This window comes from Pan troglodytes, chromosome 9 (assembly GCF_028858775.2).
Source record: "Pan troglodytes isolate AG18354 chromosome 9, NHGRI_mPanTro3-v2.0_pri, whole genome shotgun sequence".
In the NCBI taxonomy this organism is placed as follows: Eukaryota; Metazoa; Chordata; class Mammalia; order Primates; family Hominidae; genus Pan; species Pan troglodytes.
Window position 1 is genome coordinate 13,248,296 of NC_072407.2, and position 12,262 is coordinate 13,260,557.

At 39.8% G+C, this 12,262-nt stretch overlaps 1 protein-coding gene across 3 annotated transcripts in view; it reads right to left on the reverse strand.

Moving 5' to 3' along the window:
* The window catches only part of SCUBE2 (signal peptide, CUB domain and EGF like domain containing 2), a 92,458-nt gene extending 83,943 nt beyond the window's left edge, over positions 1 to 8,515 (reverse strand). For 2 of the 3 annotated variants that reach the window (XM_063782775.1, XM_054662079.2), the window contains exon 1: positions 8,469 to 8,515. The gene's annotated coding sequence lies outside the window, so the exon portion shown is untranslated. The remainder of the gene's footprint in view (positions 1 to 8,468) is intronic. The other variant, XM_063782773.1, reaches the window with a different exon arrangement.
* Between the last annotated feature and the right edge of the window lie 3,747 nt (positions 8,516 to 12,262).

A 12,262-nucleotide genomic window follows, 5' to 3' on the forward strand; every position in this document is an offset into this window, starting at 1 on the left:
CTTCCCATGCACTGTCCCCATGCAGAGACCCGCTTTCTTCTGTGGCCACTGTGGCTGTTGCCACAGTCTTAGCTGATGTGATGGGCCCTAGGCCCAGCTCAGCTGGCTTGGAGCCCTACAGTGCCGTGGACTTCTCCTGAAACATACACACATGCAGCCAGCAGCCAGGCCTGTCCCTATGTGTGCTAGTGCTGTCACCTGGTGTGTCTCCACTACTCATGTGCATGTACCATTGTCCCACCAGACTTTAGTTACAAAACACAAGTTGAAAGATGAAATTTAGAAATCTCAAGATGGTAACAGCAAGGCCTAACACCAAACATGGGGCCCTTCTGAGAACAGGGCCCTATCTGTCTGGCTGTACAGGTTGCACACTCTGAAAGCCAGCCACACTCATGGATATGGCATTCGAGAACCCTCCCCCCTCCTTTTTTTTTTTTTTGAGACGGAGTTTCCCTTTTGTTGCCCAGGCTGGAGCACAATGGCGCTATCTTGGCTCACTGCAGCCTCTGCCTCCCAGGTTCAAGCAATTCTCCTGCCTCAGCCTTCTGAGTAGCTGGGACTACACCACGCCTGGCTAATTTTCATATTTTTAGTGGAGACGGGGTTTCACCATGTTGGCCAGGCTGGTCTCAAACTCCTGACCTCAAGTGATCTGCCCGCCTTGGCCTCCCAAAGTGTCAGGATTACAGGCATGAGCCACTGCGCCTGGCCATCAAGAGCCCTTATAATCTGCCTCTTGTCTTTCATCCAAGCCTTGTGAGGCCCCATCTCTCACACAAGTGCACCCCATTTCCAGCCCTCCCAAACTGCTCCACAACTCCAAGCCTTTGTCCAGCCCCTCTACCTCGAACGTTCTTCCTGGCCACAGCTCATCCTTTGAGACTTGCTGTAGTATCACCTTCCCAGAGTCTTTCCTAACAAACCCCCTCCTGGCCTGGGGTGGACACTTCTCTTCTGTGTCCCCACAGTCTGCTGCACAAATTCTAATCATAGCATCCAACATACAGTCATAGCCGTCAAAGTCCATGGCTGCCTTCCCAGGTTATGGACTTCGAGCCCCATAAGGGCATGTGGTCTCTATGATTCACCTCTGCATTTTCCAGGCTCAGCTAGGTCTGGAACACAGCAGACACTCAGAAAAGGTTTGTTGAAAGAGTAGATACAGGTTCTCAAGAATAAAGTATTAGGATCTGAGCTCGTTTTATTATTCTCGTAACCGGGAAGTCATAGACACTACCTAAAGAAACGGCCAGTAGGCCGGGCACGGTGGCTCACGCCTATAATCCCAGCACTTTGGGAGGCAGAGGCAGGCAGATCATGAGGTCAGAAGATCAAGATCATCCTGGCTAACACGGTGAAACCCCGTCTCTACTAAAAGTACAAAAAAAATTAGCCGGACATGGTGGCACACACCTGTAGTCCCAGCTACTCAGGAGGCTGAGGCAGGAGAATCACCTGAACCCAGGAGGCAGAGGTTGCAGTGAGCCAAGATTGTGCCACTGCACTCCAGCCTGGGCGACAGAGCAAGACTCCATCTCAAAAAAAAAAAAAAAAAAAGAAAGAAAAAGAAATGGAGAGTAAAGGACATCATAGAAGGTTATAATTATAAAGGCAACTACAAGAAGAAAAATCCAAGATTCCTAAATAGCAGAAGAGCCATGTACACAAAACTGACCTCAAGACAAAGAAATGATGGAGGCCAATTTATATGGAAGAGATAAAGAAGACTGTCAAAGAGTTACCCTACCCCTGAAAAAAGCAGCAGGCCCAGGCAATTTCACAAGGGAAATTTGAACAAACTTTTAAAATGTAAATATTCCAATGTTTTTTAATTGTTCCAAAGCATTGAAAAAAACTTTCAAATTCTTTATGAAGCAAGTATACCATTGATACCAAAACTTAATACTGTACACAAAAAAGCAAGCTATAGATCAATATCACTTATGACCATAAGTTAAGAACCCTCAATAAGAATTATCAATCAGATTTCAACATCATAACCAAGTGGGATATATTTCAGGGTGCAAGTATGGTTTAATATTATGAAATCTACTTACATAATTAATCACAATAAATTTGAATATTATAGATTTGAGAGGGAAATCATATGATCACCTCCATAGACACTAAAGGCATTTGAAACAATATTCTTGATCAAAACATTCAATAAGGTAGAGAAAGATACCTTCTTAACATGAAAAAAAAAATTATCTCGACCCAATACCAACATCAGACTTAATGGGGAAACACTAGAAGCGTCTCCATTAAATTCTGAAACAACAAAACAAAGATGGTCATGTCAACACTATTTAATACTTTACTGGGTGTGTTAGGTGAATCAACTAGATTAAAATAAACTAGTGGTATAAAAATTAGAAGAGAGGAACTATTGCAGGAAATATAATTGTATATCTTGAAAACACCAGGAAATATGCTAAAAATCTACTACAGCAAAAAGAAAATACAACAAAATTAGTCAGGAACAAAATTAATTTACAAACATCAAGTTTTATCAATATAAGTAACATGGTGCAAGAAAAGACCTTATTTCTATTAGAAACAAAAAAAATTCAATACCTGGCAACAAACTTAGCAAGAAATAGTCAAGGCCCATGTGAGGAAAATGTATAACATGCTACTAAACATAACCCCCCTCAAAAAATTTAAACAAATGGAAATATAACACGCTCTTGGATAGAAATCCTCAACACCATAAAGCTGTAAATTCTCCATCGCTTAATTTAAAAATTTTAATGTAATCCAACAAACATACGAACAGGCTTTTTTGGCTAAAAAATTTGAGTCTAAAAGTTCATATAGAAAAAGAAAGAAGCAAAAGTAGCAATAAAAAATGTAAAGAAGAGCAAGGAGCAAGGGGGAGGTGGGTCAGTACTCCTAGATGTAAAAGGATGTTATGAAGCCTCAGTCATCACAACAATGTAGTGCTGGCCTGTAAGTTGGAGACAGATAGAGGCTAATGGAGTAGAATATCACATTCAGAAATAGTCTCAAAATCATATATGGATACACTATCACAAAGCTGACATCTCAAGTCATTGGAGAAATTACGGACCACTAAATAAGCAGTACTGGGACAAATAAGCAGCCTCTTAGACAAAAATAAAGTTGAATCCACTCTTCATGGCTCTCTAGGTTAACTTCAAATGCATAAAAAATTTAACTTTTTTAAAAAAACCTCACAAATGCTAAAAGAAAAATGAAAAAATACCTTTCATCTTGTAGTAAGGAAAGCCTTCTATCACCCAAAATCCAGAAGCCATATAAGATCAGAAAGTTCAACTGTACCAAAACGAAAAACTACTCTGCATGTTTAAAAAACACTGAAAGTAAAGTTGAAGAATAAATATTAAACCAGGGAAAAGTTTTCATATCAAATCACAAAGAAGTAATCTCCCTAATATATAACAGGAGTCACTAGCGGTCAATAAGACTTCTAAGTAACCCAACAGAAAATAGGCAAAGAACATGGATAGACAAGAAATATAAATAAATTTTAAACACATGAAAATATTCTTAGCCTCATGCATAATGAATAAAATACAAAATAAAACACTAAGATAGAAATGTTTACTTATTGAGTACATTGACAAAAATCCGAAGTTTGATAACACTCTCACAGTGAGACTGGGAAAACAGGCATTTCAAACATTGGTAGTGAGAGTGTATATTGACATAAGTTCTATAAAGATAAATCTCAAATTATCTATTTAAATTTTAAAAGTATTTATCTTTTCGGCTGGGCACAGTGGCTCACGCCTGTAATCCCAGCACTTTGGGAGGCTGAGACGGGTGGATCACATGAGGTCAGGAGTTCGAGACCAGCCTAACCAATATGGTGAAACCCTGTCTCTACTAAAAATACAAAAATTAGCCGGGTGTGGTGGCAGGCACCTGTAGTCCAGCTACTCGGGAGGCTGAGACAGAAGAATTGCTTGAACCTGGGAGACGGAGGTTGAAGTGAGCCAAGACTGTGCCACTGCACTCCAGCCTGGGCAACAGAGTGAGACTCCGTCTCAAAAAAAAAAAAAAAAGTATTTATCTTTTCACCCAACAATTTTACTTTTGGCAACTTATTCTACTGATAGACTCTTATGTGCAAAATGACGTATGTACAATGCTATTCACCACAGCATTGTTTACAGTAGCAAAATATTAGAAACAATTCAAATGGCCATCAAGTTGACTAGGGAACTAGAAATATAAATTACATGACATTAATAAAATAGAACATTAAGTAGCTATAAAAATGAATGAAGGTGCTCTATATGTTCTAATATGGAAAGATCTCCAAGATACAGTTTTAAATGGGAAAAAAGTACAGAACAGTGCATATATTTTGCTACTTTTTGTGTAAAGAAGGAAGAAAAACAAGAATATGTACTTGTATTTGCTAGTATATACATAAAGAATCTCTAGAAAGATACATAAGAAAAAGAAGATGGTTACCAAAGGCACGGATGGGAATGGATAGATGGGATCAAGGATGGGAGGGGGACTTTCTCTTTATACTTTGAGTTGTTGACATTGTGACTATATTATCATGAGAGGAGGAGAAGAAGGAGGAGGAGGAGGAGAACTGGAGTAGAGGTGATTTTTATTGTCATAACTACCAAAGTACTTAAAACTGAATGAAGTCCAGATCACAGTCACTTTTGAGAATCTCATTGCTCATCAGGTGGGATTTTTCAATGTGAGATTTGCTCATAGTTCATTTTCAGCCACAGAGTACAGCACTGACTTTCAACTGCTGCCTTAGAATTGTTGACATGATTATGGTGAATTATACTCCTGACCAATTTGGGCTAAATAGGCAACAGATAACATCTTTTAAATTTTTGTGGCAACATTGGTAACTATTGCCCACAGGCTGTGAGAAAAGAATAGGCAATCAAAACTCCACACACACACACACACACACACACACACACACACACACACACACACTTTGGCCAGTGTGATTCTATATATGGTTAAAATCATCATATAAGATTGCTGATATTGGCTGGGTGTGGTGTCTCAGGCCTGTAATCCCAGCACTTTGGGAGACTGAGGTGGGTGGATCATGAGGTCAGGAGTTTGAGACCAGCCTGACCAACATGGTGAAATCCTGTCTCTACTAAAAATACAAAAATTAGCCAGGCATGGTGGCGGGTGCCTGTAGTCCCAGCTACTTGCGAGGCTGAGGCAGGAGAATGGCTTGAACCCGGGAGGCGAAGGTTGCAGTGAGCCCAGATTGCACCACTGCACTCCAGCCTAGGCGACAGAGCAAGACTCGGTCTCAAAAAAAAAAGATTACTGATATTAGGAATGCCGTAATCCTTTTAAATTAGCTCACAGAGCCTATTAATGAGATAATGAGTTAAGATGTGACCTGTGAGTCCTTATAATTATCTACAATTCAGTTATTGCAGGTAATTGTCTACCCTTTCACTTATTAATAGGTCAACACAAAGTCAGCTTGTTAATTAGCTATTTCTGAAATATTGTTCATACCAGTAATCAAGGGAAAAGAAAAGGAACAGAAAAAAGAGAAAGAAAGAAAATAGAGTTTGATATGGTTTGGCTGTGTCCCCCCTCAATCTCATCTTGAATTGTAATCCCCATAATCCCTTCATGGGAGGGACCCAGTGGGAGGTAATTGAATCATGGGGGCAGTTTCCCCCACGTTGTTCTCGTGATAGTGAGTGAGTTCTCACAAAATCTGATGGTTTTATAAGCGTCTGGCATTTTCCCTGCTGGTACTCATTCTCTCTCCTGCTGCCCTGTGAAGAGCTACCTTTCACCATGATTGTAAGTTTCCTGAGGTCTCCCTAGCCATGTGGAACTTTGAGTCAATTAAACCTCTTTTCTTTATAAGTTACCCAGTCTCGGGTATTTTTTTCATAGCAGCATGAGAATGGACTAATACAGAGTTCATATATCTTGTATCAAAAACTAGGCATCATATGTGACAAAAGCAGCAGGAACTTTATATAAATATATTTGTAGAAAAAATAGCCCGTTTTTATCTTGCTACCATGACTCCAAAGGGGTGAAGCCAAAGTTTCTACAATGAACATGCATTACCTTTATAATTAATAAAAGAGGCCAGGCGTGGTGGCTCATGCCTATAATCTCAAAGATTTGGGAAGCCAAGGTGGGAGGATTGCTTTAGCCCAGGAGTTTGAGACTAGCCTGGGCAACATAATGAGACCCTGTCTCAACTAAGTAACTAACTAACTAACTAAATAAATAAATGAAGCTAGGCACAGTGGTGTGTGCCTGTAGTCCTAGCTACTCATGAGGCTAAGGCAGGAGGATTGCTTGAGCCCAGGAGTTCAAGAAACAGTAAGCTATGATCATACCACTGCACTCCAGACTGGGTGACAGAGCAAGACAGGAAAAAAAAGAAAGAAAAGAAAAGGAATTTTAAAATGTAAACAAGTACAGGCTGAGCATGCAGACAGGCCTGATGTTAACTCTGATTCTGTCATTTATTATCTACAGAATCTTGGGCAGGTTGCTTTAACCTCTCTGAGTCTCAGTTTTCCCACATGTAAACTGAGGATAATCATACCTGCTTTCCAGGGCTGAAGTGAGCCGTGGATGGACAATGTTTGTGAAGCACTGAGTGCAGGCTGTGGCACAGAGTGGGCACACAGTAAAAAGGATTCCCACCCCCCACCCACCCAGTGGAGGCAAGACCCATGGAAGTCAAGCCCAACCTGGACCACAGTTCCTGAGTTTCTCCATTCAGGCTATTCTGTGGCTGTGTAAAAGAACAGGTACTTGTCCCTGCTTGTTGGAAGAAACCTGGTTATTAATCCATACCCATCCCATGATTGTAATTAGGACACCTGGAATTTTTGGAAATAAACTAGCTCTGTCCAGATCCCAGAAGGGTGTTTTCCTTATTATGCTAGTGAAAAGGTTTCAGTGCAGGAAATGGAAATGGCTGTAGATACTGTAAGCAGAAAGGTCTACAATAGAGAGAACTAAGAGCTTACAAAATGATTAGAAGAGCTGGAGGGGTGAGCTCTAGACTGAACTTCAGGAAGGATTTTTAGGAGACAACAGAACTGACCCAGCTGGGAGGCCACTACTTCTCAGCAACCATGGGACAAACTTCAAGAACTCACTAAGTAGTTCAGATACCTGAGCTTGAACTCTGTCGCTTGTTATCCATGTAACCTTGAACACATTGCTTGAATTCTCAAGAATCAAGACAAGGAAGTTGGCATCATAGCCACTGCTTCTCTGTACCTATAATCTGGTTAATAGATTCATCACCACAATCTTTTTTAATCAAAAACAAACAAAGCTAAAACCAATTGGGAAACAGCCTCTGCCTCATCTAAACTTTTCAAATCTCACATGAGTACATTTCACTAGTAGAAAGTCATGTCCAGAACCCTAGCTGCGAGGGAGCTTAGAAATGCCATTTTTTAGCTTGTCAGGCTCTCAGTGCAGAAAGGCATACGAGAAACAAATTTATCACAGAAAGTCATTCTCTTGGAAATTGGGGCAACCTCAGCCAACACCTATTTGTCTGCATAGGCTCCAAGAGTAGTCATGAGTTTATGCTCATTACGCTCACTGGAAGATGTAGTAGGCATTTGGCTGCCTTGTAAGTATACATCACTCCTTCTGTCTAACAATGCCCAGCTTTTAATTTATTAATTTCATTCGGATATCTACCTCTCCTCTAAGCAACACATGCCTTCGGAAAACTGACCCCAATTCCAGCTCCAGGGGTGGAACCTAATTAAATTAGCACATTCCATCTTTCTGGTCACAGACATTGGTCTAAAGGCAGGCATGTTAACAAAGCCAGAAGAATCATGATGAGAAGCAAGAATTCAAGAATTTTGCTTGAATTGCTGACACAAAAGCACTCTCATGTCTGCTTGATGTAATCAAGAAAACAAGTAGTCCTTGCTTCTGTCTTGCTACCATGGATGAAGCCAACCTGAGGAAAAAGCTCATACACAGAAGAGGGAAGAGCCTGGAATCTCAGAGAAATAGAACTGGGCCCTGCTCAAACCTTACCTGAACTCTATATTAGAGTTATGTAGAAAGAAATTGATTAATGGGTTTAGCAGCAGCTAAAGTGAATTGGAAAACAGATTGGAAGAAAATATCCACAATGAATAACCAGATTCATGGAGAGGCAAAGGGACTGAAAATACAGATATGAACATAAAAGACATACAGAATACAGTGCTAAGGTCTAACGTATGTGTAAACAGAATCCTGGAAGGACAGGAGAGAAAATTTGAAAAAGCAGTATCTAAAGAGATAGTGGATGAAGAATTTCTAAAAATGACAAAAGACAAAGCCCCAGATTCAGGACACATTGTGAAACCCACGCTGAATAAATACCACATTCAGGCAAATAATAGTAAATTATTTTTAAAAAATGACAAAGAAACAATATCAAAAACAGTAAAGAATCGAGAGATTACCTTGACTGGAACAACAACAATGAGGCTTCCAGGTAACTTCTCAGTGGAAACTGTAGAAGCCAGAGACAATGGAATATCTTCAAAGTTCTGAAAGAAAATAAGCGCTAATCCAGAATTTCATACCCAGCTAACATGTCCTTCTAAAGGATGAGATGATTTAACTCCAGCAAACCCCTGTTAATGGAAAATACTGAAGGGTGTTCTTCAAGCAGAAGAATATAGGCATTCTAGACACAGGCATTAATGAAGAACATCAAAAAAGGGGGAAGGCTAGATAACTATTGTATTTTTAAAATAATAACAATAATGTAATAACATCTAATGGGTTTAAATATATACATTTAATATTCAATATATTTTTATTACATATATTTATTGTTGTACATAATATACATATGTATATACATATATATATAGAGAGAGAGAGAGAATTAAAATATATAACAACAGTAACATATAAGTCCAGACAAGAAATGAAGTTATTCTAAAGGTCCTTACATTGTCTGGAAAGAGAAAGAGTAATAATTTAGATTAGACATTGATAAGCCAGTGCATATTATAATTTCATGGGTCACTACTAAAGGAAGAGTAAAGGAATAGAATTACCAAGCTAACAGAAGGGGAAAATAAAATAATTGAAAAATTCAAAGAATTGAAATTATACAGATTGTGTAAGTGTGTCTTGGACACAGCTTAAGCTAAAACTAATAAGAAAAAGAACAGCAAATTAAACCCAAGGAAACAACCCAAGTAATTAATCACACAGGTTTATTAAAAGAGAAAAAAAGTACATAATTATCTCAATAGGGGCACAAAAATCTTCTGATAAAAGTCAACATCCGGCCGGGTGCGGCAGCTCAGGCCTATAATCCCAGTACTCTGGGAGGCCGAGGCAGGCGGATCACGAGGTCAGGAGATCGAGACCAGCCTGACCAACATGGTGAAACCCCGTCTCTACTAAAAATACAACAAATTAGCTGGGTGTGGTGGCAGCCACCTGTAGTCCCAGCTACTCGGGAGGCTGAGGCAGGAGAATAGCATGAACCCAGGAAGCGGAGCTTGCAGTGAGCTGAGATTACGCCAGCCTGGGTGACAGAGTGAGACTCCTTCTCAGAAAAAAAAAAGTCAACATCCATTTATGATAATAATGCTTAGCAATCTAAGAGTAGAAGGGAATTCTCTTAATCTGATAAAGAATATCTACCCCAAACCTAGAGCAAACTCACATTTAATGGTGAAAACTTAAAAGCTTCTCTGCAACAGGGAACACAGTAGAATGCCTGCTATCATCACTTCAACATTGTACTAGGAATCCTAGGTAAGTCAATAAGACAAGAAAAAGAAATTAAGTCTAAGGGTTGGAAAGGGATAAAAATGAATTATTCACAAACAGTATCAGTGTGGATTTAGAAATTTTTTAAAAGTACAGGCATACCTCAGAGATATTATGGGTTCAATTCCAGACCACCACAATAAAGCAAATATTACAATAAAGTGAGTCACACAAATTTTTTTGTTTCCCATTGCATATAAAAGTTATGATTGGGCAGGAATGGTGGCTCACATCCGTAATCCCAGCACTTTGGGAGGCCAAGGTAGGTGGATTGCTTGAGCTCAGGAGTTCAAGGCTAGCTTGGGCAACATGGCAAAACCGTCTCTACAAAAATTACAAAAATTAGCTGGGCATGGTGGCACAAGCCTGTGGTCCTAGCTACTTAGGAGGCTGACAGGTGGAAGGATTACTGGAGCCCAATAGGTCAAGGCTGCAGTAAGCTTAGATCATGCCACTGTACGCCAGCCTAGGCAACAGAATGAGACCCTGTCTCAAAAAAAAAAAAAAAAGTTATGTTTACACTACACTATAGTCTATTGTGCAATAGCATAATGTCTAAAAATGTACATTCTTTAATTTAAAAATACTTTATTGCTGAAAATGCTAACAGTCATCTGAGTCTTCAGCGAGTTGTAATCCTTTTGCTGGTGGAGGGTCTTGCCTCAATATTGATGGCTGCTGACTGCTCAGGGTGGTGGTTGGTTGCTGAAGGCTAGGGTAACTGTGACAATTTCTGAAAATAAGACAATGAAGTTTGCCACATAATTGACTCTTTCTTTCACAAAAGATTTCTCTATAGCATGCAATGCTGTTTGATGGGATTTTTACCCACAGTAAAAATTCTTTCAAAATTGGAGCCAATCCTCTCGAACCCTGCCACTGCTTAATCAGCTAAGTTTACATAATTTTCTAAATCTTCTGTTGTCATTTCAACAGTGTTCACAGCATCCTCACCAGGAGTAGATTCCATTTCAAGAAACCACTTTCTTTGTTTATCCGTAAGAAGCAACTTCAAGTTTAATCATAAGATTACAGCAATTCAGTCACATCTTGAGGCTCCACTTTTAATCCTAGTTCTCTTGCTGTTTCTGCCACATCAGTAATTACTCCCTCCACTGAAGTCTTGAACCTGTCAGAGTCATGCATGAGGGCTGGAATCAACTTCTCCCAAATTCCCATTAATGTTGATATTTTGACCTCCTTCCAATAATCATAAATGTTCTTAATAGCATCTAGAATGGTGAATCCTTTATAGAATATTTTCATTTTGCCCAGATCCATCAGAGGAATCACTATGTATGGCAGCTATAGCCTTATGAAATGTATTTCTTCAGTAAGACATGGAAGTCACACCTACTCCTTGATCTATGGGCTGCAGAATGAATGCTGTGTTAGCAAGCATGAAAACAACATGAATCTCCCAGTACATCTCCATCAGAGAGCTCTTCAGTGACTAGGTGCATTGTCAATCAGCAGTAGTATTTTGAAAGGAGTCTTTTTTTTTTTTTTTTTTGAGCAGTAGGTCTCAACAGTGGGCTTAAGAGATTCAGTAAATCATGCTATAAACAGATGTGCTGTCGTCCCAGCTTTGTTGTTCCATTTATAGAGCACAGGCTGAGTAAATGAGCACTGGCTTCAACTTAAAGTCACTAGCTGTATTCGTGCCTAACAAGAGAGTCGGCCTGTCCTTTGAAACTTCAAAGCCAGGCACTGACTTCCCCTCTCTAGCCATGAAAGTCCTAGATGGCATCTCCTTCCAAGAGAAGGCTGTTTCATCTACCTTGAAAGTCTGCTGTTTAGAGTAGCCACCTTCATCAGTGATCTTAGCTAGATCTGGATAACTTGCTGTAGCTTCTCTATCAGCACTTGCTGCTTCACCTTGCCCTTTTACACTATGAAGATGGCTTCTTTCCTTAAACCTCATGAACCAACCTCTCCTAGCTTCTGACATTTCTTCTGCAGCTTCCTCACCTATCTCAGCCTTCACAGAGCTGAAGAGAGTTAGGGCCTTGCTCTGGATTAGTCTTTGGTTTAAGGGGATGTTGTGGCTGGTTTGATCTTCTATCCAGACCACTAAAACTTTCTCCATATCAGCAATAAGGCTATTTGACTTTCTTATCATTCATATGTTCACTAAAGTAGCACTTTTAATTTCCTTCAAGAACTTTTCCTTTGCTTTCCCAACCTGGCTAACCGTTTGGGGCAACAGGCCTAGTCTTCAGCCTATCTCAGCTTTTGACATGCCTTCCTCACTAAGCTTAATCATTTCTAGCTTTGAATTTAAAGTGAGAGACTTGCAACTCTTCCTTTCACTTGAACACACAGAGGCTACTGTAGGATTATAATTTCAATATTGTTTTGTTTCAGGGAATAGGGAGGCCTGAGGAGAGGGGGAGAGATGGGAGACGGGCCAGTCAGTGGAGTAGTGAGAATATACACAACATTTATTAAATTTGCGAGC